The 14,198-nt window shown below is 42.7% G+C and overlaps 1 pseudogene; it reads right to left on the bottom strand.

Annotated features, from left to right (window-relative positions):
• LOC147023295 (uncharacterized) overlaps positions 1-14,198 on the bottom strand; it is a 53,304-nt pseudogene that overhangs the window by 20,394 nt on the left and 18,712 nt on the right.

Below are 14,198 nucleotides of genomic sequence, written 5' to 3'. Positions count from 1 at the left end.
TATATATATATATATATATATATATATATATATATATATATATATATATATATATATTTTTTTTTTTTTTTTTTACGATACTCATCTTCAAAAGAAAGTCATTTCAACAGTGTCTCCAGGATTGAACAGAGTCGATGACTCATTCCATTAAAATTCACACAATGCAATAGGCCATCGAACAGAACACCAGTGCATTGCATCAGGTTACAGGAACCTCAAATTCATGGTTTCTAGACTGAATACCATATGTGGGCTGTTGTACTAGTTGTACTTGTTCGAGTTGTCCTTGTTATACTAGATGTGACACGACTTGTCGTTGTACTAGTTGTCCAAACTTTGTACGCATTGTCTTACTCGTAGTTGTGGCACTGGTTGTTCTTGATGTATGAGTGTTGTATGAATTGTACAAGGCCTTTTGCTTGTAGTAGTTGTTGCACGCGTTATCGAATTGTATGAGTATTGTAATGAAATGATCTTTTGTTGTACAAGTGTTGTCCGACTTGTTGTACAAGTGGTTGAGTGAATGTTTTCTTTTCTCCATTTCAAAGCGTGAGTGCAAGTTGAAGGAATTGATCTGCATATCAGTCACAGCTGAGTTACAGAAGGCAACGTCACAACGACGTTCAGCGTTCTGTGAGGAATGAATTATCGGCTGAAGGATCGAGTACAGAATGTTTGTTCAGCGTTTCGTGTTTACGTCATTTAGAACCGGATAACACACGTTTGCACAATGCAAGACATCACATTGAAAAATATAACATTTACCTTCACACCTGCACGGCTGTCCCATTTCCAAATGATGTCCCCAAAAGCACTAGAAAACACAGCCACGGTTTTTGCGTCAGAGAATCAAATGCCACACGGTTCAACATCCTTTACAAAATTTAAATGCCAGGTTTGGAACAAACAATGCTGGGAATTCATCTGATGCTTCATAAGAGTACGACCTCCATTATGGTAAAAACACAGACTGCAAAGGTCACACATTAAATATGGCTTCAGGCTGCAACCCTGCAGTATCCAGAAACTCAAACAATGGTTTCTTTGTCGTGAACTTGCTGGTAGACCTTTTTTATACAAAAGGAAAGTCATAAAATAAAGATTATAATATTTATTGTGTCGTTGTTACCATCAATGCAATCATTACTGCATTGATGGTGGTGGATGTGGGAGCGGTGTTGTTTTCATTGCTGGGTCCGTTTGTTAGTTGGTCTGTCTGTCTGTCTGTACATGTGTTAATGTCGGCCACAAATACCACCTGGTGGTAGCCAGTATTACACATTATCTTTTATTCACCAGTATGTACCTCCACAAAGTATGTACGACTAAAATGTGAGTACATCTCCAAAGTACGTGCACTTAAAAACATGTCTTTTTTTACACGGAGTACGTACTATTAGAACATGAGTAAGTCTTTTGAGTTCGTATGATTGGAACGTGAGTATGTCAATAAAATACAAATGATAGGAACTTTAATCTATATATGGAATATAAAATATAAAAAAACCACAGTCGTCCATGAAGCCGTGTGACGATCTGTCTCTGAATTACATACTGTATGAACGCTTTTGCACTCTGACTATACAGACATCTATTAATTGGATATTATTGGAATGCACCTTTTCAACCTTTCAACCTTTCAGATCTTTAAAGACACTTTAAGACCTTTAAAATGCTGTTAGTCATTACCATATTTTATACCATTAGACCCCTAAGAATTTCGAAAACCTTAAGGCCGTTGAAACCCCCAAAGACCAGTAAGACTCCCAAGAACCTTAAAGAGGAACCCAAATGCTCAGACCACATCAATGCAAATCTATCTCTTGATACCCTACAAAATAGATATGATGTTTCTTTTTCAGAATAGTCGTGACATCACAACTGAAGTGGACCACCAGATCCATACTGTGTTCAAGTTACATCGCAGTACGATTTAACTCAAATGGTGAATAATTTTCGATTTTGCACAAGTATGCCGAGTCAATGCGTCCTTGGTGCTTGTATAGTAATACAAACCGAGATGGTTTCATGCTACACCAATGGCCAAAAGACCCTAAGTTTGCCAGAAATTGGACGACGTTTGTCCCAAATACCCGAGTGTGGATCAGGCTTACAAAATGTTTGCTTTTTTACAGAAGATTTTACAAATTACGTTATGAAACAACAGAGATGGCTCGATGTTGTGGTTATCTGCCACGACTGAGAGAGGATGTCACCCCATGAATAAATGGAAGAAATAGCCATCGCTCAAAACTGTAACACCATCTCTACCCAGCTACCAGCACGTGTACATTGATGATTTCAGCGGTGAATCAAACACCTGTTGCCATTGCTCAGTAGTTACAAGAGCACCGGAAAAATAATTATCGATTATTCACACAAATTTAAACAAATCAAATGAACCATCATGTATTTATTGTGGAGAAAAAGTATGTATGTATCATCACCATCTACTCCTCCAAGAGGATTTTACCAAGAGTGATAAAACTTTCAGGTCCCCCCTCCCTGCCCCCCTTCATTCCTCACCACCAGCACCACTCCCCCCTCCAAAATCCCCTATCAACCATCACCCCCACAATACCCACCACCATCCCACACCCCTCTCCAACCATCCCCTCACAATCCCCCACAAACCATCACCCCCACAATACCACCACCACCACAACACACACACACACACACTCCCCCCAAGCATTACTAACCTCTCCAATGTGGCGGGACATTGACACCTCATGGACATGATGGTAGGACATGGCACCGACCCAAACGGCATCTGGGGAAAGTATGAAATGGGATGAGCCCGTAAAATTATTTTATTGGGAGCGGAAGGAAGACAAACATGCACCTAAAGGATAAAAGCTACGTTGCAAAGACGTGAAAAGACATCTGAAGAAAGCAAACATTTACATAGACAACTGGGAAGAACCTGCCAGAGATAAAACAAACAAACAGGGGAGAACTATCGTCTACGACTCAGTTGAGATGGTTGAGTAACAAAGAGAGGATGAATATCAACACTGTCATCTCCAGCAGCACAAAGTTGTCAATAAAAACTGACCGGCAAACTTGCTTTGCCCTCATTGCAACAGAGGATTTGTATCCAATGCTGGTCTCGCTTCCCATCGTCGTGCAGCCAAGTGCTAACCCATACACCTCCATGGTCAACATAGTTTGTGACGGACAGCCGAAGATATACATATATATATATATATGTATAAATATATAAATATATATATATATATATATATATATATATATATATATATATATATATATATATACATATATACATATATACACACATACATACACACATACATACACACACACACACACACACACACACACACACACACACACACACACACACACACACACACACACACACACACATATATATATGTATTGTTACGGTTGTGGAAATTCGCATTACACCATAAAGAGTCCTCAGGTGAGATATATCGGTAAGTTCATGTGTAGTTAGCCCAAACCCGTTGTATAGAGGGAATATATGTGATCCATTCCGGCTGCGACGCTTCAGTTAGCCATTTTTCTTTGGCTATTGTTAATTTGGTGCAAGAACAACAACGAACATCGCCACAACCAACATCTCAACGATCACGCCATTCACTACACAACCCCACCTTCCACAACTACGCTACCACATCTTCGCCACTCGCCATTCAACGAGCACCATGCGGGTGCTTGCAAGAACAAAAACCAACAACGCTTGTGGGGTTTTCCTGCCTAATTTCCCCACCTGATGCTTCCGCCTGAATCCCCCCCCCACCACGCTTGGTGTGAAGGGGAGGGGTGCGGCAGCTCGCTCCAGATTCGTGGATGCACGGCGTGAGGCGGTCGGAGTGGGGGCACGCCCCCCCTTCGAGAGCTTTCTGGAAGCGTCTCGAAGGGAGGTGGAGACAGAAATGGGGCGGGGAAACGGGGCGGAGCCGGCGGGCGAGAAGAGTTGTTGGTTGGTTGTTCCCTTGTCCCAGTTGGAGGCTGAAGGCTCTTGGTTCGTGCAAGCGATTGACAAAAATGCGTGGACGTGAAGGTCGACGAGAACGTCGTTCCTTTTTCTGTTCCCTTGTCACTGAAGGGGAATTGTGGAGAGTTGCGGTGATCGTCCCTGGTCGGAGGTTCTGTTCATTCGTCCGAGCTGTCGAGCGGACCACACAAGCGACGTGCGGCACGAGCTCGTGGACCATGCCGGAGGGACTCGCAGTTACGGTCACCAAGGACTCGACGCGCTCAGGGAAGTCGCGACTTCCATTTCTTTTGGGTTTTGTGGAAACGTGTGTGTGTGTGGCGCCAGTCTTATAAAGTAGAACTGTTTAAGTGTTGTAATAATTATATTCGGTTTTAACTCTTTCCCTGCTTCCTTTTGACTGTATGGCTGTATATACGTGCTTGTGTGTGTGTGTGTGTGTGTGTGTGTGTGTGTGTGTGTGTGTGTGTGTGTGTGTGTGTGTGTGTGTGTGTGTGTGTGTGTGTGTAATAAAGTGCTTGCTTGTAGAACTGTTTACCCGTTTCGCTGCGTCCTTCCCTTTATTGAAACTCCATCTTGCATGACATAAGGGATTGGTAGTGGGTTTTAAAACACCCGGTAATTAATCGGAACTGTCAAGGCCGACGATAACTCCGCTTGGTTATCCCTGTAATACGGAATGAACCGCTTAAGCGGTTCATGTCCGGAATCGGCCTGTGGCGTGGTCCCATCCCTCGGCAGATTACCTGCGCGGGTACTTAGGTATATCGAAATTCGGCGATTCACCCTATTTTGCGCGGGTAGACTGCGGACTGGGTGGTGGTGGGGTTAAACCCCCACCCATGACTGGTTTCTGGCGGTAGCCCCAGGAGGGTCACGACTGAATTGTCCGTCCGGTGGGCGACGCGGTCGCGATTCGAGTCACGCGGCCGATTGCACTCCGGCGGGCGCAAATTCGTAACAATATATATATATATATATATATATATATATATATATATATATATATATATATATATATATATTTATGGAATTGCTAAGTTAAAGTGAAAGGGGAGGGGAAGAGGTGGGGTAGAATTTAAGGAAAGATTATTGAAGGGGGGGGGGAGTGGTGAGAGTGATGGAAAAAAGAACTTGAGGCGTGAGGAAGTTTAATCCAGGGTGTAAGAGAGTGTGCTCGAAATGCCATTGGTTTTATATAATCCATTACAGCACCAATGGCAGGTAAAACTGCAAGCCAAGTAAGCCAAGCGTGAAGACAGTTTCTGGAACCCCATTCATCCGCTTGCGCTATGACCAATACAGCTATAAACAATCATTCTTTGATGTTCTCTTTAAAAGTGTGCGATGCACGTTGGAATCCCAAAATTATACATTTTTAACTCGGACTGCGTTGCACATTTGATCCTTTCATATCTGTTGATCATGTTTAGCCTGAAGTGAAGTTTCATTAAACACATATGAAAGCTTATCTAATGCAATATGGAATTGGATACAGCCTATATTCCTTCGACCACAGGCCACTGTGGCATTTATAGACCAGGCAGTGTCCTAATATGAATTTTGAAGCAAGATGGTCAACTGTAACATCGAATTAGAGATTTTGATTTCACCCAACTTATTTGTCCCCTGCATGCTTGGACCAGTTGCTTCCCAGGTTCAACTCAAAAAATTTTGCCCGTTTCATTTGCCATCCTTGTCACAATATATTTGCAATCCCGACCTCCACATCACCACCATTTTATAGTCTCGGGGATGGAAGAGACAGAGCATAGAATGTGAAGCATTAAGAGTTGAGCAACATGCAGACCCAATGAGGGGATGAACGAACAGGAGTAGAAAGAAAAGGGAATGAAACACAACAAAGCTGCAAATCGTGGGAAAGAGAGGTGGTTGAGGGATAATGAAAGTAAAAAGATGATAGGTATGGAGGGAGTACGACCGAAGATGGTGGTTACGTCCAACCTGAAGCCTCTGTAAATGTTCTTGAGACATTACCTGAAGACCCTTTTTGGCATTTTATGCTTGTTGCAAGCTCTGCAGTGGAGCAGCGGTGCTCCGGCACAACATCCTCATTTCAAAGCATGCCAATCACGACGACCTCTTCTTGTCACAAATTAATTTTTCGGTGGGTATATAAATAAATGCGCTCATTAAAATACAGAAACATTATCCATATGGCAAGGTCTGTGAATGGTATTGTGGTCGTTAGGATTTGGATTGCATTACATTGAGATTTGCAGCTTGGTTAGAAATGCAACATAATTAAATCTTGTTGAGAAATGGGCTGTAGAGCATTGTTAGTTTGTACATCAAATATAACAATATCTACTCATCACATCACGAGTCATGCACAGCCATTTTTTGACATTTCTATTGGAATAATGGCTGGCAGGATGGCCAATAGGTATGCCCACTCACCTCTAAGGTGTCTAGCCTGGGTTTGAATCTCGTCCCAGATATAAACTGTCATCCCGGTGTTTTACAAATAGGGTGATTCATCAATGTGTGTGCCATCCCGAGGATGGACGTTAAACTGGGTGTCCCGTCTACCGGCATTAGTTAGTGGACGTTAAAGATCCCACTGTGTCCTTTGCAAAGAGTAGGTGAGCTATTGCCAGCACCCTGGCCAAATTCCTGTTCTGACTTCTTGAGTTGGAGTGGCAACACGAGTAGGACTGCAGTCTAGTAACTGCTTTGGCAGCATGAATGCTCTGCATAGAGCATAGTGCATGATGATAAATATGATTGTTGGAATAAGCTCACAGGTGTTCAGAACTTATCCATTACTGCATCGGAAATTTTTTCTTCCTCCAATGGGCAGCATGACTGAAGGAAAGACATGCTATAAAAAGTTGGATCCCATTATGTCCTGATTTAAACCTACATATTATGGTATGGTTTTCTATTTCATTGGTTCAAAACAGGATGGAATTTAATGGGAGCCTCACGGCACTGCATTTCGGGTACCATATCGAGAAAGCTCCTGACATGAAAATGTGGTCAATCATATGTTCAACTCAAACAGAAAATGTACAATTTGCTCATAGTACTGGCCCAGAGGCGTAGTTTTGGAGATGTATAGCAGGGGACAGCAGGCATGCCATCACTGAGTTATATCTTTCCATGTTACGAGAAGATACTGTAATATGAGGACATCAACTTTGTGTTTATTATATTCATGGGAAGAGGGAAGTTCGTAGTTATGAGTTACTTCACACAACTTGGCTCTCCAACCTTATTGTGATAAAAAGATTTATTTTATATTGTGTTTATAACAAATTCAAAAAGGATGGAGAGGATGTTGTCTTCTGCACTGTACACGGAAAACAGCAAAGGCATGCAAAATGGTGTAGTCAGGGATGTTAGGGAATCATAGGGACTGTTTGATTCAGATTCTTCCAAAAGCACCAAATTTGGCCCATATGTTGCCCATGCCATAATTTTTCGATTTTAGATGGGTGCCCCCAGGGGCCGCCATATTGGCGAAATACAATTATGGCCGCCATCCGGATTAGAGGTCAATAATAGTTAAAAAAAAAAACAACAAAAGGGCTAGAATCATGAATAATACCACTATTTAGGGGTTTTCGGGGTCAGGGAATCTGATTCTGCTTTTATTCCAACGACTTGAAGTCAAGGTCACCATGAAGGTCATTTTGGGGTCAAACCCGGTGTTTTTGGTGCGTAATTTCATAAAATGGCCTGCCTCCGGCCTCTTTGGCCTACCTGGGTTATCAATCAAAAGAACCTGTTAATCATTTAGAAACTAAGACTTGAATGTTTTTAATTTTGAATGTTTTTGATTTTAAACTCGTAATGTCATAAACTTTTTGTTGCATTTTAAAGATAATACCAAGAATGTGAGCATCGATGTGTCCAGCAGCGACGGTGGTGCATGATGCCATTCGGAGCTGTGACGTCTACCCTATCTCACGAGACTATCCTATCCCTGTTCTTGCATGATCAGGAGTGGATCCGGAACCTGCAACTCAGCCTGCTATCGTGTCACCGTGATGACGAGGTGAAAGTTCATCGCGACGACGAGCCAACATAATATGAGTGTCGAACTATGTCCTCTACCGAAATTATGAAGTGGAGACTCTGTTGTCTTTGTCAATCGGACAAAACTGGAGAAGCCTTGCAAACTCCTAAGGAGGAGGGACTTGTATCACTTGAGAGAGATCTCAAAGACTTCAATGCTATCAATGCCAATAATCTTCCTTCTGGTATCAATGTCACGATTAGTCAGTTGAATGATGGCTCAGGTATTGCAGCAACTCTTAAATCGGATAATGCTCGGCATCACAAAACTTGCAGGAGTTATTGTTGTTGTTCTCGTGTCAAACAGGCGAGAGAGAAGCTGGACAAAGAAGCCGGCTCTCAGAATAGTCCCCCAAAAAACAGGTCATCTGGGGAATTTCAGCCTCCAGCCAATGTCGTGTTGTGTAATCTGTGAGGGGGAGAACCAGGCCAACCTCCACAAGGTATTATCCGATGTCGTCGATGCCAACCGAAATAATTAGGCAAAGACGAACAAAAACTTTCATTTACTTGGCAGACTGGTTGCCGTAGCGTCTGATGCACATGTGACTGATGCCTATTATCACCATCAGTGTTATGTACATTTGTGAGACTCTGCTCGCACTGCCGAGCGATGAGAATCGGTGGGACCCGCACCTCCGCCCTTCGATCCCATCATCTGAGCCCAAATTGTAGCCCTGATTGAACATTCTGACACCACCGTATTTAAGCTCTGAGAGCTATGCGAGATGTATCAAAAGCTTATGAGTGATCAAGGTCGCCCATGCCAAGACAAAAAAGCCACACTCAACTCGATACAAGGATCACCTTCTTGACCTCCTACCTGAATGGGCTGAGTTTTCCAAGGGGAATGAAGGCAGGAAGGATATTTACATATTGCACAAACTGAAGGTGGTTGATAAGCTGGCCAAGACATATAGGTCTCAGATTGGCCAAGAGGACGCACTTACGTTCATGTGGGCTGCGGTGATGATGCACAAGTTTTGTATACTGAGTCAGGAGCCTTTCGAGGGCTCCTTCCCCTTTAACTGCCTCACGGCTCCAGTCAACGAGGAGATGAGGAGTTTCTTCAAAGTAGTTCTCCGGGGCCCGGCAGCTCTTCGTGGATGTGAGAAGATCGGTGGCAACGCCAATCTGGATGCGTGGGGGAAGATCGCATGCAACGTCTCACAACTGCTCATCTACAATACTAGTAAGGGTATGCACCATGCAGTCAAGACATCTGCAGTACGGCACAACAAGGAGTGAGAAACCCCCTTCCCCCTGTATCGTGGCCTCAAGCTGCACGGACACACACGGGACAAAAAACAGATTGGGATTGACCAAGAACAGGGTATCTCAGTATTGTACAATTGCATCATGGAAGTGAAGCGAGATGTTGCGCGTGCGGTGTGTGCTCGCCATGCTCGGGATGGGGGTGGTGGTACCCACCAACAGCTGTCTCAAGGTCTTCACCACCCACGATATGGATAATATAGATAGTAAAGCTCAGGGCAACTTCTCACTGCACGAGTTCCACGGATATGTCCTGTATGAGCGTACATAGTGGCGTTTGGTCAGCAGATGTTATTCCCAAAGTATTTTAATAAAAATTGTTCCTGAATAACTTTTGTTGAATTTTTAGTAGTACCACTTTTGATCTTTGACCTTTGATCCCAAAATGGGGTGACCATGACCTGAATTCATCAAAATGAGATCAGAATCAGATTCCCTGACCCCAAAAACCCCTAAAATGTGGCATTATTCATGATTCTAGCCCTTTTGCATTTTATCTACGATTGACCTCTAACCCGGATGGCGGCCAGAATTGGATTTCGCCAATATGGCGGCCCCGGGGGACGCCCGTCTTGGCGCCCGTATAAAATCGAGAAAAGTATGGTATGTGCAACATATTGACCAAATTTGGTGCTTTTGCAAGAATCTGAACCAAAAAATCCCAAACATCCTTGACTCGTAAGGGAATTTGGAGAAGAGGCTGCCAATAAAAGGGGAATGGTGAAGATTGCTTCATGAATGAGATTAGTCTCCTTGAACTAATGCGTTTTGGTTTGTGATGCGAGACTATTGCTGTGTGTTGTGTGTGTGTGTGTGTGTGTGTGTGTGTGTGTGTGTGTGTGTGTGTGTGTGTGTGTGTGTGTGTGTGTGTGTGTGTGTGTGTGTTTTCATAGATTTTGGCTTTAAAAATGGTTTTATCTGCAACCGCTTGGCCAATCGATGCAAAACGTTGAATATGGGAGGGACTCCCCATGGTGAATATCTTATTGCTAACTTTGACGTCATATCTCATGTGGCATGGCAGCCATATTGGATTAAAGGAGAAAAATAATGAGATCATTTTCTCTGAAACCGATGAATGAAAAAAATTGAAATTTGGCATCTGTCATCAACTCAACATGTCATCAACTCAACTCAAAAAGGTGATAACGATGACACCATTGGTATTCTCGGCATAATTGTTTCAATTTAAATCTTTATCCCAAAAAATCTGAAACTTATATCTGATCTGTGACCCGATGTGAGTGAATAATTAAATTTATGACGTTCATTACCCATGCCAATAAACTATGCGACATATTAGGGTGCATGGATGATACGGGTATATGGGCCATAATAGCAGTGGGCCATAAAAGTTGCGTGTTCAGTTAACGATGGTATTTTTGTTCAGAATAAACACACGAGGTGAGGCTATGCACTCCATGGTGACTACTATACGCACTCTACGATTGCCGTTCTAGACTGATTACTGGGAGTTATTTTTTTGTTGGGTGTCTTGCCATTTTGCCATGCATGTTGTCAAAACTTGCAGTAATGGAACACAAAGGGTGAGTGCCTAAAGCAAAATCGAGATACAGTAGTACCTCTACTTATGAATTTAATTCGTTCTGGGAGTAGTTTCGTAACCTGAAACCTTCGTAAGTAGAGACGCCTTTTGAATGTAAATGCGCTAATCCGTTCCAAGCCCCGCAAAATTCGGACATTTTTTTTTTAATAAATCATAAAAATGCATCAGAACATGAAACAAATACATCCCCTTTTCATACCTTTCTATTATCTCTTGCTTTGTTTGTATGGCCAGAAAAACTCTCTTCTTCTTCTTCTTTTCTCCTTGTCCACTTTTCTTCATTGCTTTCTTGGGGTCCATTGTGAATAAAAGTTACTGTAATCCACACACGTACTGTACTGTAACACTGTCTGAGCACTTCGTAGCGGGACCATAGACTATATACAGTATAACTATATTTACAGAGCGGGACGGGGACACGAAGAGCATGCTGGGATACACGCATACGCAAAGGGTTGCCAGGCAGATTTTAGGCGATAGCCAATGGCAGAGCAGCTACAAGTTTGTTTACGTTCGGGAAACTCTGGGAGCAGCGAAAAGCAGCGCGTACTGTACTGTATTTTTGACTTCGTATCCTGAAACGCCTTCGTAACTAGAGGCAATATTTTCCCGTTCAGGCGCTTCGTAACCTGAAACATTCGTATGTAGAGGTACCACTGTATATCGAGTTATTTTAGCTGCTATTTCACTGTAAAAAAATATACTGATAAACTTTCCGTTAAGGCCCTGTCACACCTTGACGATTGAGCCAACGTATGCCTGACGTGCGAAAAATTGAGCTAAAACGCCAGCACACGTCGAATACGTTATGGGTAAGTTTGTATACGTTAAGAGCACGCTGGCATACGTCGTAGTATGCTGGCATACGACGTAGAACGCTGGCATACGTCGTACGCTGGCAAACGTCGTAGTTCGCCGAGCTGTTAGACAAATTTTCCATGCTTGAAATTTCCCGAAGTATGCCAGCGTATGACTCGCACGTTCTGCATAATGCTGGCCATAAGTTGTAGGCATGTTACGCGATCGTTGATACACGTCGACACACGTTACTTGTAAGTTACTCATAAGTCGAAACACGTCGAGGTAATGTTTAGCGTACCCGAAACTTATTTCTAACCTTTGAGTAACGTGTTGTAGGCACGTTACGCGATCGTTGACACACGTCGACACACGTTACTTGTAAGGTACTCATAAGTTGAAACACGTCAATGTAATGGTTAGCGTCAGTGTTCCAGACTCCCTGGTTTTTTGGTTTTTTTAATTTTTTTTTCTTCAGTATGACGGTCATGTTGACAATGCGATTTCTAGTGCAGTTATCATATAATATAATAATTAAAAGGCTGCTGCTCAACGATTTAAATCATAACCGTCATACCGAAAAAAAAAAAAACAGTGAGTCTGGAACACTGACGCTAACCATTACCTTGATGTGGTTCGACTTATGAGTAACGTACAAGTAACGTATGTCGACGTGTGTCAACGATCGCCTAGCATGCCTACAACTTATGCCAGCGTATGCGGAATGTTTGTCATACGTCGAGTACGTTGAGAAATTTTCAACATGCTGAAAATTTCTCGACGTACAATGACGTATGCCAGCGTGCTCTTAACGAATACAAACTTACCATAACGTATTCAACGTGTGCAAGCTTGGTTCGGCAAATTTTTCATACGTCGGCATACGCTGGATAAAACGTCAAGGTGTGACAGCGGCTTCACACTTCGATGTCTAGTGCGGTTATGATTTGAATCGTCGAGCCGCAACCTATTAATAGCCAATGCCACGTGATCATCGGTGATATGCTGCCGCGCTATGCATAAGTTAGACTATCGTTGGGCATAGGTTGTGAACGCCGACAACACGCTAAGCATTCGTTGGTATAAGTTATCTATATGTGATTAAAACGTTCTGTGTACATTACTAATACGTTATGCATACGTCCAACACGTTATTATACGCCCAAAAATTAAAAAAAAACATCAATAGTTCAGCGTACACCAGCGTTTTACATACATTTTCATACGTTGCCATACGCTGGCCAAAACGTCAAGGTGTGACAGTGGCTTTACAAAAAGTATCGATGTTATCAGACACAAGCAAAAGTACCCATCGCCAATGATGGGAAAGGTTAAGGTTAATCTATCAATTTAAATTATTTCATGGACTTTATAAAAAGGTTAATTGTGTTGCACTCTAGGTTTCACTGAGAGCCAAAGCTCTCAGCAACTTATATGGTCCACCACAAAATGGTGGTGCAACATCAGGCGGCGAAGGTTGGATTTGTCTAAAAAGAGGGCAAAATATAGTTGTTTTAATTGTGTTACTCCATGAAGATCTATATTAAATCCACTTTAATACAGATGTTCATGTTGATTTTAAACACCACTGGAAAGATCAAGAAAGTGACTGACAACATTGCATCACGGTAAGTGAAATTAAAATGCAAAATAACCAATCAGCAGCTTTTTAAACACAGTGCAGGAAGTGGCCGGCACAGTGCAGGAAGTGGCCGGCATAAACAGGAGACAGATGAACGCACAGACACCATGGTTCACAATGTTTATAAGACTAGCAATTTTTACCCATCGCTTCGCTGATGGATTCAATCAAAAGACATGTTGTACTTCACAAAATTTCTGTTATATTTACCCTATCAATTGGCCGAGGTCATCTTCCATCTGCTTGGAAGTCAGCTAACATCACCTTCATCAGCCAACCTTCTTCTCCTTCTTTACGGTAACAATTATTCCTACATTCTTGCGGGATTCGCTGGGGAGAAGTTTAGCTCAAGTCTTTCACGAACCGGTTGGCTAGGCCTGACATTTGACTAAGATTAGGGCAGGAATTTGTAATTTGGCCAGGGTGCCGGCAGCAGCTTGCCTACTCTGAGCGAAGGACACTGTGGGATCTTTAACGTCCACCATTTAACACCAGCAGATACGACTCCCAGTTTAACGTACATCCAATGGACAGCACACACATTGATGAATCGCCATGCCTACGAAACACCAGATGACAGTTTGTAGCTGGGTCAGAATTTAAACCCAGGCAAGACAGCTTAGAGGTGACTACGCGTACCTCTAGGCCGCACTGCCAGTCCCATTGCACCGTGCATAGGGATGTTCTGTGCTCTGCTTTACTGATATCTCTCTTTGACTACTTTCTCTACCATTTCAAATACTTTATACCTGGTGTAGGCTTAATGGTTTGGGTGATGGGTTTGGGATCTTGGGATCATGATTTCAAATCCTGCTTGTCCCTTGAATTAATACCAGGTGGGGTTGACTCAGCCTGCCAACCTTCTGAGGTCTGTTAAATGAGTG

The sequence above is a fragment of the Eptatretus burgeri genome, chromosome 7, assembly GCF_056783735.1.
Source record: "Eptatretus burgeri isolate ZD-2024b chromosome 7, Ebu_testis_v1, whole genome shotgun sequence".
NCBI classification, from domain to species: Eukaryota; Metazoa; Chordata; class Myxini; order Myxiniformes; family Myxinidae; genus Eptatretus; species Eptatretus burgeri.
Note: the sequence above shows the minus strand (reverse complement) of the source record. Positions and strands in the feature narration are given on the sequence as shown.